Source organism: Amborella trichopoda, chromosome 12 (assembly GCF_054954075.1).
Source record: "Amborella trichopoda isolate Santa Cruz 75 chromosome 12, AtrichopodaSantaCruz75HAP2 v2.0, whole genome shotgun sequence".
In the NCBI taxonomy this organism is placed as follows: Eukaryota; Viridiplantae; Streptophyta; class Magnoliopsida; order Amborellales; family Amborellaceae; genus Amborella; species Amborella trichopoda.
Window position 1 is genome coordinate 24,511,909 of NC_142347.1, and position 15,350 is coordinate 24,527,258.

Here is a 15,350-nt window from a genome sequence, read left to right on the forward strand (position 1 = left end):
ATACTGCTAGTACATACTAGTATATATACTAGTATATACTAGTATATACTAATATATACTTGTATATATACTAGTATATACAAACATATATACTAGTATATACTAGTATATATACAAGTATATATTAGTATAAACTAGTATGTATACTAGTACTAGTATATATACTAGTATATACTAGTATATATCATAGTATTAGTATATACTACTATATACTAGTACTAGTTTATACTAGTATTTCTTAGTATATACTAGTATATTAGTATATGTACTAGTTTATATCCGAGTATACTAGTATATATACTCGTATACATACTAGTATATACTAGTATACTAGTATATATACTAGTACATATACTAGTACACTAGTATATATACTAATATAGTAGTATATACTAGTATACTAGTATACTAGTACATATACTAGTATATATACTAGTATATATACTAAATACTAGTATATCATAGTATATATACTAGTATATACTAGTATACTAGTATATACTAATATATATACTAGTATATACTAGTATATATACTAGTTTATACTAGTATTAATACTACCATACTAGTATATTAGTACACACTAGTATATATACTAGTATATACTAGCATACTAGTATACTAGTATATATACAAGTATATATACTAGTATATACTAGTATATATACTAATACATATACTACTATATATATTACAATATGTACTAGTACTAGTATATATACTAGTATATATACTAGTATATATTAGTATACTAGTACTAGTATATACTAGTACTATTATATATTAGTATATAAAATTATATTCTAGTAAATACTAGTATATACTAGTACTAGTATATACTAGTATATAGTAGTATATAATAGTATATATACTGGTATATATACTAGTATGTATACTAATATATACTAGTATATAATAGTATACTTGTATATACTAGTATAATATTTATATATACTGTACTAGTATGTACTACTATATATATACTAGTATATATTAGTTTATACTAGTATATACTATCATATACTAGTTATACTAGTATGTATATACTAGTATATACGAGTTATACTAGTATATATATACTAGTATGTACTAGGATATACTAGTATACTGGTATATATACAAGTACTAGTACTAGTATATACTAGTATAGTATATATATACTAGTATAATATATATATACTATACTAGTATATACTAGTATATATATACTAGTACTAGTATATACTAGTATATAGTAGTACATATATACAAGTTTATATCTACTAGTATATACTAATACTAGTATATATACTAGTACTCGTATATATACTAGTATATATAGTAGTAGATATACTAGTACTACTATATGTATACTACTATATATATACTAGTCTATACTAGTACTAGTATTAATACTAGTATATATAGTAGTACATATATTTACTATACTAGTATATATATACTAGTATATATTAATTTATACTAGTATATACTAATACATACTAGTAGATATATACTAGCATATACTAGTATAGTATATATATATGCTATACTAGTATATACGAGCATAGATTAATATATATATACTAGTATATACTAGTATACTAGTATATACTAGTACTAGTATATACTAGTATTCATTAGTACTAGTATATACTAGTACTAGTATGTAATAGTATATATACTAATATATATACTAGTATATATACTAGAATATATTAGTACTCGTACATATACTAGTATATACTAGTACATACTCGTATATATACTAGTATATACTAGTACTAATATATACTGCTAATACATACTAGTATATATACTAGGATATACTGGTATATACTAATATATACTAGTATATATACTAGTATATACTAATATATATACTAGTATATACTAGTACTAGTATATATAGTAGTATATATACTAGTATATACCAGTATATACTAGTACTAGCATAAACTAGTACTAGTATATATACTAGTATGTATTAGCATATACTAGTATATACTAGTATGTACTAGTATGTACTAGCATATACTAGTATAAAAACTAGTATATATACTAGTACTAGTATATATACTAGTATATACTACTATATATACTAGTATAATAGTATGTACTAATACATACTAATACTAGTATACACTAGTATATACTAGTATATATACTAGTATAGTAGTATATACTAGTATATTAGTATATATACTAGTATATATGCTAGAATATATTCTAAATACTAGTATATACTAGCATTCTAGTATACTAGTATATATGCTAGAATATATATTAAATACTAGTATCTACTAGTATACTAGTATATACTAGTATACTAGTATATACTAGTATATATACTAGTATATACTAGAATATATATACTAGCATATATTCTAGTATATACTAGTATATATACTAGTATATACTAGCATACTAAAATACTAATATATATACCAATATACTAGTATATATACTTGTATATATACTAGTATATTCTAGTATATACTAGTATACTAGTATATGTACTAGAACATATAATAGTATATATACTACTATATATATTAGTACTAGTACATATACTAGTATATATTAATATACTAGTACTAGTATATAGTAATATACTAGTACTAGTCTATACTAGTACTAATATATATGAGTATATACAAGTATATTCTTGTATTAATAGTATATACTAGTACTAGTTTATACTAGTATTTGTATATACTAGTATATTTGTATATACTAGTATACTAGTATAAATATTACTATATATACTAGTACTTGTACTAGTATATACTGGTATATACTCGTATGTACTAGTATATATTAGTACTAGTAAATACTTGTATATACCAGTATATACTAGTACTAGTATATACTAATACTAGTATATATACTAGTATATATACTAGTCTACTAGTATATATACTAGTACTAGTACTAGTATATATTAGTACTCTAGTACTAGCACTAGTACTAGTATATACTAGTATATATAATAGTACTAGTATCTACTAATATATATATTAGTATATACTTGTATAAACTTGTACTAGTATATATACTAGTATACTAGTAAATATACTAGTATATATACCAGTATAGTAGTATATATACTAATTTTAGTATACTGGTATATATTCTAGTATATATACTGGTATATATACTGGTATATAAACCAGTATATATACTCGTATATATAGTAGTATATATTAGTATATATACTGGTATCTATACTAGTATATATACTAATATATACTAGTATATATATACTAGTATATACTAGTATACTAGTATACTAGTATATGCTAGAATATACTAGTATAGTACATATATATATTGTACTAGTATGTACTAGTATATATATACTAGTATATATTAGTTTATACTAGTATATACTATCATATACTAGTATATATTAGTTTATACTAGTATGCTAATATATACTAGTATATATACTAGTTTGCTAGTATATACTTGTATATATACTAGTATTAGTATATATATACCAGTACTAGTACTAGTATATAGTAGAATTAGTATATATATACAAGTGCTAGTATATACTTGTACTAGTATATACTGGTATATATATTGGTATATATACAGGTATATATACTGGTATATATACTGGTATATATACTAAAATATATACTAGTATATACTAATACTAGTATATAGTTGTATATATAAACTACTATATATTAGTATATATACCAGTATATATATTAGTACTAGTATATACTAGTATATACTAATATATATAGTAGTATATACCAGTATACTAGCATATACTAGTATATATTAGTATATACTAGTATATACTAGTACTAGTATATACTAGTATACTGGTATAGGCTACTATATATATACTAGTATATGTACTAGTACTAGTACGAGTATATACTAGTATATACTAGTACTACTATATACTAGTATATTTTAGTACGGGTATATACTAGTACTAGTATGTGCTAGTGTAAACTAGTACTAGTATATACTAGTATATACACTAGTATATACTATCAGTATATACTTGTACTAGTATATAGTAGTATATATAGTAGTATATACTAGTATATACAAGAATATACTAGTACATACTACTATATATACTAGTATATACTAGTACTAGTATATACTGATAGTACATACTAGTATATATACTAGTATATACTAGTACTAGTATATACTGCTAGTACATACTAGTATATAATTAGTATATACTAGTATATACTAGTACTAGTATTTATACTAGTATATATACTAGTATATACTACTATATATCATAGTATTAGTATATACCAGTATATACTAGTACTAGTATATATTATTACTAGTCTATATACTAGTATATATATACTAATATATATGCTAGTATAAACTAGTATATACTAGTATATGCTAGTACATACTAGTATATATACTAGTATATACTAGTACTAGTATATACTGCTAGTACATACTAGGATATATACTAGTATATACTAATATATACTTGTATATATACTAATATATATACAAACATATATACTAGTATATACTAGTATATATATATGTATATACTAGTATAAACTAGTATGTATACTAGTGTATACTAGTACTAGTATATATACTAGTATATACAAGTATATATCATAGTATTAGTATATACTACTATATACTAGTACTAGTTTATACTAGTATATATACTAGTATATATTAGTATATACTAGTTTACTAGTATATGAACTAGTATATATCCAAGTATACTAGTATATATACTCGTATAAATACTAGTATATACTAGTATACTAGTATATATACTAGTACATATATTAGTATACTAGTATATATACTAGTATATATACTAAATACTAGTGTATCATAGTATATATACTAGTATATACTAGTTTACTAGTATATACTAATATATATACTAGTATATACTAGTATATATACTACTTTATACTAGTATTAATACTACCATACTAGTATATTAGTATATACTAGTATATATACTGGTATATACAAGCATACTAGTATACTAGCATATATACTAGTATATATACTAGTATATACTAGTATATACTACTATACTAGTATATATACTAATACATATACTAGTATATATACTACGATATGTACTAGTACTAGTATATATACTAGTATATATTAGTACACTTGTACTAGTATATGCTAGTATGTACTAGTATATACTAGTACTAATATATATTAGTATGTATACTAATATACTAGTATGTATATTAGTATATATACTAGTATGTATACTAATATATACTAGTATATACTAGTATACTAGTATACTAGTATATACTAGTATAGTATATATATATACTAGTATATACTATCATATACTAGTATATACTAGTATATACTATCATATACTAGTATATACTAGTATATACTAGTTATACTAGTATATATATACTAGTATATACAAGTTATACTAGTATATATATACTAGTATATACTAATATACTGGTATATATACAAGTACTAGTACTAGTATATACTAGTATATACTAGTATTGTATATATATACTATACTAGTATATACTAGTATATATATACTAGTACTAGTACATATACTAGTACTAGTATATACTAGTATATATATACAATTATATATCTGCTAGTATATACTAGTATATACTAGTACTAGTAGATATACTAGTACTCGTATATATACTAGTATATATAGTAGTAGATATACTAGTACTAGTATATATGTACTACTATATATGCACTAGTCTATACTAGTACTAGTATTAATACTAGTATATATAATAGTATATATATTTACTATACTAGTATATACTAGTATATATTAATTTATACTAGTATATACTAATACATACTAGTATATATATACTAGTATATACATACTAGTATGTATATAGTATATACTAATACATACTAGTATATATATACTAGTATGTAATAGTGTATATACCATTATATATACTAGTATATATACTAGAATATACTAGTACTCGTACATATACTAGTATATACTAGTACATACTAGTATATATATTATTACTAATATATATACTACTAGTATATATACTACTATAAAGTAGTATATATATACTAGTATATACTAGTACTAGTATGTACTAGTACTAATATATACTAGTACTAGTATGTATTAGTACTAATATATACTAGTATATACTAGTACTAGTACATATACTAGTATGTATACTGCTATATAATAATATATATACTAGTACATACTAGTACTAGTATATACTAGTATATATATACTACTATATAGTAGTATATATATTAGTATATATACTAGTACTAGTATAGACTAGTATATACTAGTACTAGTATATACTAGTACTAGTATATACTAATACTAGTATATACTAGTATATACTACTATGTATATACTAGTACATACTAGTATACTAGTATATACTGGTATATACTAGTATATATACTAGTATGCTAGTATATACTAATACTAGTATATATACTAGTGTATACTAATATATATACTAGTATCTATACTAGCCTGTATGCTAGTTCTAGTATAAACTAGTACTAGTATATATACTAGTACTAGTATATACTAGAACTAGTATATACTAGTATATATACTAGTACTAGTATATACTAGTACGTGTATATACTAGTATATATACTAGTATATACTAATATATAGATTAGTATATACTATAATATAAACTAGTATAATGGTATATGTACTAGTATAGGAGTATATACTAGTATACTAGTAAAGTAGTATATATACTAATATGCATGTATAAACTAGTATATATACTAGTATACTAGTATATACTAGTATATATACTAGGATATACTAGCATACTAATATACTACTATATACTTGAATATAAACTAGCATACTAGTATGCTAGTATATACTAGTATATATACTAGTTTGCTAGTATATACTAGTATATATACCAGTATTCGTATATATATACCAGTACTAGTACTAGTATATACTAGAATTAGTATATATATACTAGTGCTAGTATATACTTGTACTAGTATATACAGGTATATATACTGGTATATATGCAGGTATATATACTGGTATATATACTGGTACATATACTAAAATATATACTAGTATATACTAATACTAGTATATAATAGTATATATAAACTACTATATATTAGTATATATACTAGTACTAGTATATATTAGTATATACTAATATATACTAATATATATAGGAGTATATACAAGTATACTAGTATATACTAGTACTAGTATCTACTGCTAGAACATACTAGTATATAATTAGTATATACTAGTATATACTAGTACTAGTATTTATACTAGTATATATATTAGTATATACTACTATATATCATAGTACAAGTATATACCAGTATATACTAGTACTAGTATTTATTATTACTAGTATATATACTAGTATATATATACTAATACATATACTAGTATATACTATTATATACTAGTATATGCTAGTACATACTAGTATATATCTTAGTATATACTAGTACTAGTATATACTGCTAGTACATACTAGTATATAAACTAGTATATACTAGTATATACTAATATATACTTGTATATATACTAGTATATACAAACATATATACTAGTATATGCTAGTATATATACAAGTATATATTAGTATAAACTAGTATGTATACTAGTACTAGTATATATACTAGTATATACTAGTATATATCATAGTATTAGTATATACTACTATATACTAGTACTAGTTTATACTAGTATTTATTAGTATATACTAGTATACTAGTATATGTACTAGTATATATCCGAGTATACTAGTATATATACTCGTATACATACTAGTATATACTAGTATATATACTAGTATATATGTACTAGTATGTACTAGTATATACTAGTATATATGTACTAGTATGTACTAGTATATACTAGTATACTGGTATATATACAAGTACTAGTACTAGTATATACTAGTATAGTATATATATACTAGTATAGTATATATATACTATACTAGTATATATATACTAGTACTGGTATATATACTAGTACCAGTAAATACTAGTAAATAGTAGTATATATATACAAGTTTATATCTACTAGTATATACTAGTATATACTAATACTAGTATATATACAAGTACTCGTATATATACTAGTATATATAGTAGTAGATATACTAGTACTACTATATGTATACTACTATATATATACTAGTCTATACTTGTACTAGTATTAATACTAGTATATATAGTAGTACATATATTTACTATACTAGTATATACTAGTATATATAATTTTATACTAGTATATACTAATACATACTAGTATATATATACTAGCATATACTAGTATAGTATATATATATGCTATACTAGTATATACAAGTGTACATATACTAGTATATACTAGTATACTAGTATATACTAGTACTAGTACATACTAGTATTCACTAGTACTAGTATATACAAGTACTAGTATGTAATAGTATATATACTAATATATATACTAGTATATATACTAGAATATACTAGTACTCGTACATATACTAGTATATACTAGTACATACTAGTATATATACTGGTATATACTAGTACTAATATATACTGCTAGTACATACTAGTATATATACTAGTATATACTGGTATATACTAATATATATTAGTATATATACTAGTATATACTAATATATATATTAATATATACTAGTACTAGTATATATAGTAGTATATATACTAGTATATACCAGCATATACTAGTACTAGTATAAACTAGTACTAGTATATATACTACTATGTACTAGCATATACTAGTATGTACTAGTATGTACTAGCATATACTAGTATATATACTAGTATATATACTAGTACTAGTATATATACTAGTATATAAACTAGTATATACTAGTATATATACTAGTATACTATCATATACTAGTAAATACTAATATACTAGTATATACTAATACTAGTATACACTAGTATATACTTGTATATATACTAGTACTAATATATATACTCGTATATTAGTATATATACTAGTATATATGCTAGAATATATTCTAAATACTAGTATATACACTTGTATACACTAGTATACTAGTATACTAGTATATACTAGTATATATATACTAGCATATATACCTGTATATACTAGTATATACTAGCATACTAGTACACTAGTATATATGCTAGAATATATATTAAATACTAGTATATACTAGTATAGTAGTATATACTAGTATATATACTAGTATATATTTACTAGCATATATACTAGTATATACTAGTATATATACTAGTATATACTAGCATACTAGTATACTAATATTTATACCAATATACTAGTATATATACTTGTATATATACTAGTATATACTAGTATACTAGTATATGTACTAGTACATATAATAGTATATATACTACTATATATATTAGCACTAGTATATATATTAGTATATATTAATATACTAGTACTAGTATATATTAATATACTAGTACTAGTCTATACTAGTACTTGTACTAGTATATACTAGTATGAACTAGTATATACTAGTACTAGTAAATACTTGTATATACCAGTATATACTAATACTAGTATATATTAGTACTAGTATATATACTAGTATATATACTAGTCTACTAGTATATATACTAGTACTAGTTCTAGTATATATTAGTACTCTAGTACTAGCACTAGTACTAGTATATACTAGTATATATACTAATATATACTAATATATACTAGTATATATATACTAGTATATACTAGTATACTAGTATATACTAGTATACTAGTATATGCTAGTATATGCTAGTATAGTACATATATATATTGTACTAGTATGTACTAGTATATATATACTAGTATATATTAGTTTATACTAGTATATACTATCATATACTAGTATATACTAGTATATATTAGTTTATACTAGTATATACTCTCATATACTAGTATGTACTAGTATATACATACTAATATATATACTAGTATATACTAGTATACAAGTATGTACATACTAGTATACTAGTATATACTAGTATATAAATACTACTATATATACTAGTACTAGTACTAGTATATATACTAATATATAAACTAGTATATACTAGTATACTAGTATATACTAGTTTATATATATACTAGTATGCTAGTATATACTAGTACATATATACTAGTACATACTAAGATATATATACGAGTATATATATACTAGTACTAATATATATACTAGTACTAGTATATACTAGTATATATATACTAGTACTAGTATATATATATTAGTATATATACTAGTTTATATTTACTAGTACTAGTATATATATACTAGTACTAATATATATATACTAGTATATACTAGTATATACTAGTACTAGTATATATAGTAGTATATATACTAGTACTAGTATATATGAACTAGAATATACTAGTACTAGTATATATACTAAAACTAGTATATATACTCGTATATATAGTAGTATATATATATATTATATTAGTATATACTAGTATATATAAACTAGTATGTATTAGTTTATACTAGTATATACTAATACATACTAGTATATATATACTAGTATATACTAGTACTAGTATATATACTAGTACTAGTATATATATACTAGTACTAGTATATATACTAGTACTAGTATATATATACTAGTATATACTAGTACTCGTATATATACTAGTATATATAGTAGTAAATATACTAATACTTGTATATATTGTAGTATATATATATACTATACTAGTATATATATACTAGTATATATTAATTTATACTGGTATATACTAATGCATACTAGTATATATATACTAGTATAGTATATATATATACTATACTAGTATATACTAGTATATATTAGTATATATATATACTAGTATATACCAGTATACTAGTATATACTAGTACTAGTATATACTAGTACACTGGTATATACTACTATCTATATACTAATATATACTTGTATACTAGTACTAGTATATACTAATAGGTACTAGTATATAATCCTATATATATATTAGTATATACTAGTATATGTACTAGTACTAATACGAGTATATACTTGTATATACTAGTATATACTAGTACGGGTATATACTAGTATTAGTATATACTAGTATATATACTAGTACTGGTATATACTCGTACTAGTATATACTAGTATATATATTGGTATATATACTAGTACTTGTATATATACCAATATATATACTAGTATATACTAGTATATATACTAGTACTAGTATATACTAGTATTAGTATATATACTAGTATCTATACTAGTATATATACTAGTATTAGTATATATACTGGTATATACTAATATATAAACTAATATATATACTAGTACCAGTATGTACTAGTACTAGTATATACTAGTACTAGTATATACTAGTACTAGTATGTCTTAGTACTAGTATATACTAGTATATATACTAGTATATATTTTATAATATATACTAGTATATACTAATATATATACTAGTATATACTATTATATACAATAGTATATACTAGAACTAGTATATACTAGTATATATAATAATATATATACTAGTATATATACTACTATATACTAGTACTAATATATATACTAGTATATATACTATTATATATACTAGTATTTACTAGTACATATTAGTATATACTCGTACTAGTATATACTGCTAGTACATGCTAGTATATATACTAGTAATACTATTATATACTAATATATACTAGTATATACTACTATATATACAAGTATATACTAGTACTAGTATATATACTAGTATATATACTAGTATATATCATAGTAGTAGTATATACTAGTACTAGTATATATACTAGTATTTATACTAGTATATTCTAGTGTATACTAGTATATGCTAGTACATACTAGTATATATACTAGTATATACTAATACATACTAGTATATGTTCTAGTAAATACTAGTACATACTAATATATACTAGTATATACTAATATATATACTAGTATATACTAGTATATATACTTGTACATACTAGTATATACTAGTATGTATACTAGTACTAGTATATATATACAAATACTAGTGTATATACTAGTACTAGTATATACTAGTATATATAATAGTATATACTAGTACGAGTATATATACTAGTACATACAAGTATTAATACTAGTATATATACTTGTACTAGTATATACTAGTATATATACTAGTATATACTTGTATATATACTAGTGCTAGAATTTACTTGTACTAGTATCTACTAGTATATATACTGGTATATAAACTAGTATATATACTAGTACTAGTATATACTAGTACGAGTATATATACTGGTATATATACTACTATAAAGTAGTATATATATACTAGTACTAGCATACTAGTACTAGTATATACTAGTATATATATACTATTATATAGTAGTATATAGACTAGTATAAATACTAGCACTAGTATATACTAATGTATACTAGTACAAGTATATACTAATACTAGTCTATACTAGTATACTAGTATATACTTCTATATATATAGTAGTATATACTAGAATACTAGTATATACTAGTATATATACTAGGATATGTACTAGTACTAGTACGAGTATATACTAGTATATACTAGTACTGGTATTTACTAGTACTAGTTTATACTAGTATATATTAGTACTAGTATATATACTAGTCTATACTCGTATATACTAGTATATCTACTAGTATCTATACTAGTATATATACTTGTACTAGTATATACTAATATATGTACTAGTACTAGTATATACTAGAGCTAGTAAATACTAGTATATATACTAGCATATATGCTAGTATTAGTATATACTACTATATATACTATTATATACTAATATATATATTAGTATATACTATTATATATACTAGTATAGTAGCATATGTACTATAATAGTAGTATGTACTAGTATACTAATATACTAGTATATAGACTAGTATGCTAGTATATACTAGTATATTCTAGTATTAGTATATATACTAGTATATATACTAGTATATACTAATATATATACTAGTATCTATACTAGCTTGTATGCTAGTACTAGTTCATACTAGTATATACACTAGTATATATACTAGTACTAATATATATACTAGTATATATACTAGTACTAGTATATATTAAAACTAGTATGTACTAGTATATATACTAGTACTAGTATATACTAGTACGTATATATACTAGTATATATACTAGTATATACTAATATATATATTAGCATATACTATTATATATACTAGTACAGTAGTATATGTACTAGTCTAGTAGTATATACTAGTATACTAGTATACTAGTATATATACTAATATGCAGGTATATACTAGTATATATACTAGTATACTAGTATATACTAGTATACTAGTATATACTAACATACTAGTATACTATTATATACTAGAATATATACTAGCATACTAGTATGCTAATATATACTAGTATATATACTAGTTTGCTAGTATATACTTGTATATATACTAGTATTAGTATATATATACTAGTACTAGTACTAGTATATACTAGAATTAGTATATATATACTAGTGCTAGTATATACTTGTACTAGTATATACTGGTATATATATTGGTATATATACAGGTATATATACTGGTATACATACTGGTATATATACTGAAATATATACTAGTATACACTAATACTAGTATATAATAGTATATATAAACTACTATATATTAGTATATATACCAGTATATATATTAGTACTAGTATATACTAGTATATACTAATATATACTAATATATATAGTAGTATATACCAGTATACTAGTATATACTAGTATATACTAGTATATACTAGTATACTGGTATAGGCTACTATATATATACTAGTATATACTAGTATATGTACTAGTACTAGTACGAGTATATACTAGTATATACCAGTACTACTATATACTAGTATATTTTAGTACGGGTATATACCAGTACTAGTATATACTAGTATAAACTAGTACTAGTATATACTAGTATATATACTAGTATATGTACAAGTATATACTTGTACTAGTATATAGTAGTATATATAGTAGTATATACTAGTATATACAAGAATATACTAGTACATACTAGTATATATACTAGTATATACTAGTATATACAAGAATATACTAGTACATACTAGTATATATACTAGTATATACTAGTACTAGTATATACTGCTAGTACATACTAGTATATATACTAGTATATACTAGTACTAGTCTTTATACTAGTATATATACTAGTATATACTACTATATATCATAGTACTAGTATATACCAGTATATACTAGTACTAGTATATATTATTACTAGTCTATATACTAGTATATATATACTAATATATATGCTAGTATATACTAGTATATACTAATATATGCTAGTACATACTAGTATATATACTAGTATATACTAGTACTAGTATATACAGCTGGTACATACTAGTATATATACTTGTATATACTAGTATATATTAATATATACTTGTATATATACTAGTATATACAAACATATATACTAGTATATACTAGTGTATATACATGTATATACTAGTATAAACTAGTATGTACACTAGTGTATACTAGTACTAGTATATATACTAGTATATACAAGTATATATCATAGTATTAGTATATACTACTATATACTAGTACTAGTTTATACTAGTATATATACAAATATATATTAGTATATACTAGTTTACTAGTATATGAACTAGTATATATCCAAGTATACTAGTATATATACTCGTATAAATACTAGTATATACTAGTATACTAGTATATATCTTAATACATATATTAGTATACTAGTATATATACTAGTATAGTAGTATATACTAGTATACTACTATATATACTAGTATATATACTAAATACAAGTATATCATAGTATATATACTAGTATCTACTAGTTTACTAGTATATACTAATATATATACTAGTATATACTAGTATATATACTACTTTATACTAGTATTAATACTACCATACTAGTATATTAGTATGCACTAGTATATATACTAGTATATACTAGCATACTAGTATACTAGCATATATACTAGTATATATACTAGTATATACTAGTATATACTACTATACTAGTATATATACTAATACTTATACTAGTATATACACTACGATATGTACTAGTACTAGTATATATACTAGTATATATACTAGTATATATTAGTATACTAGTACTAGTATATACTAGTATGTACTAGTATATACTAGTACTAATATATATTAGTATATAAAAGTATATTCTAGTAAATACTAGTATATACTAGTATATGGTAGTATATAATAGTATATATACTGGTATATATACTAGTATGTATACTAATAAATACTAGTATGTACTAGTATACT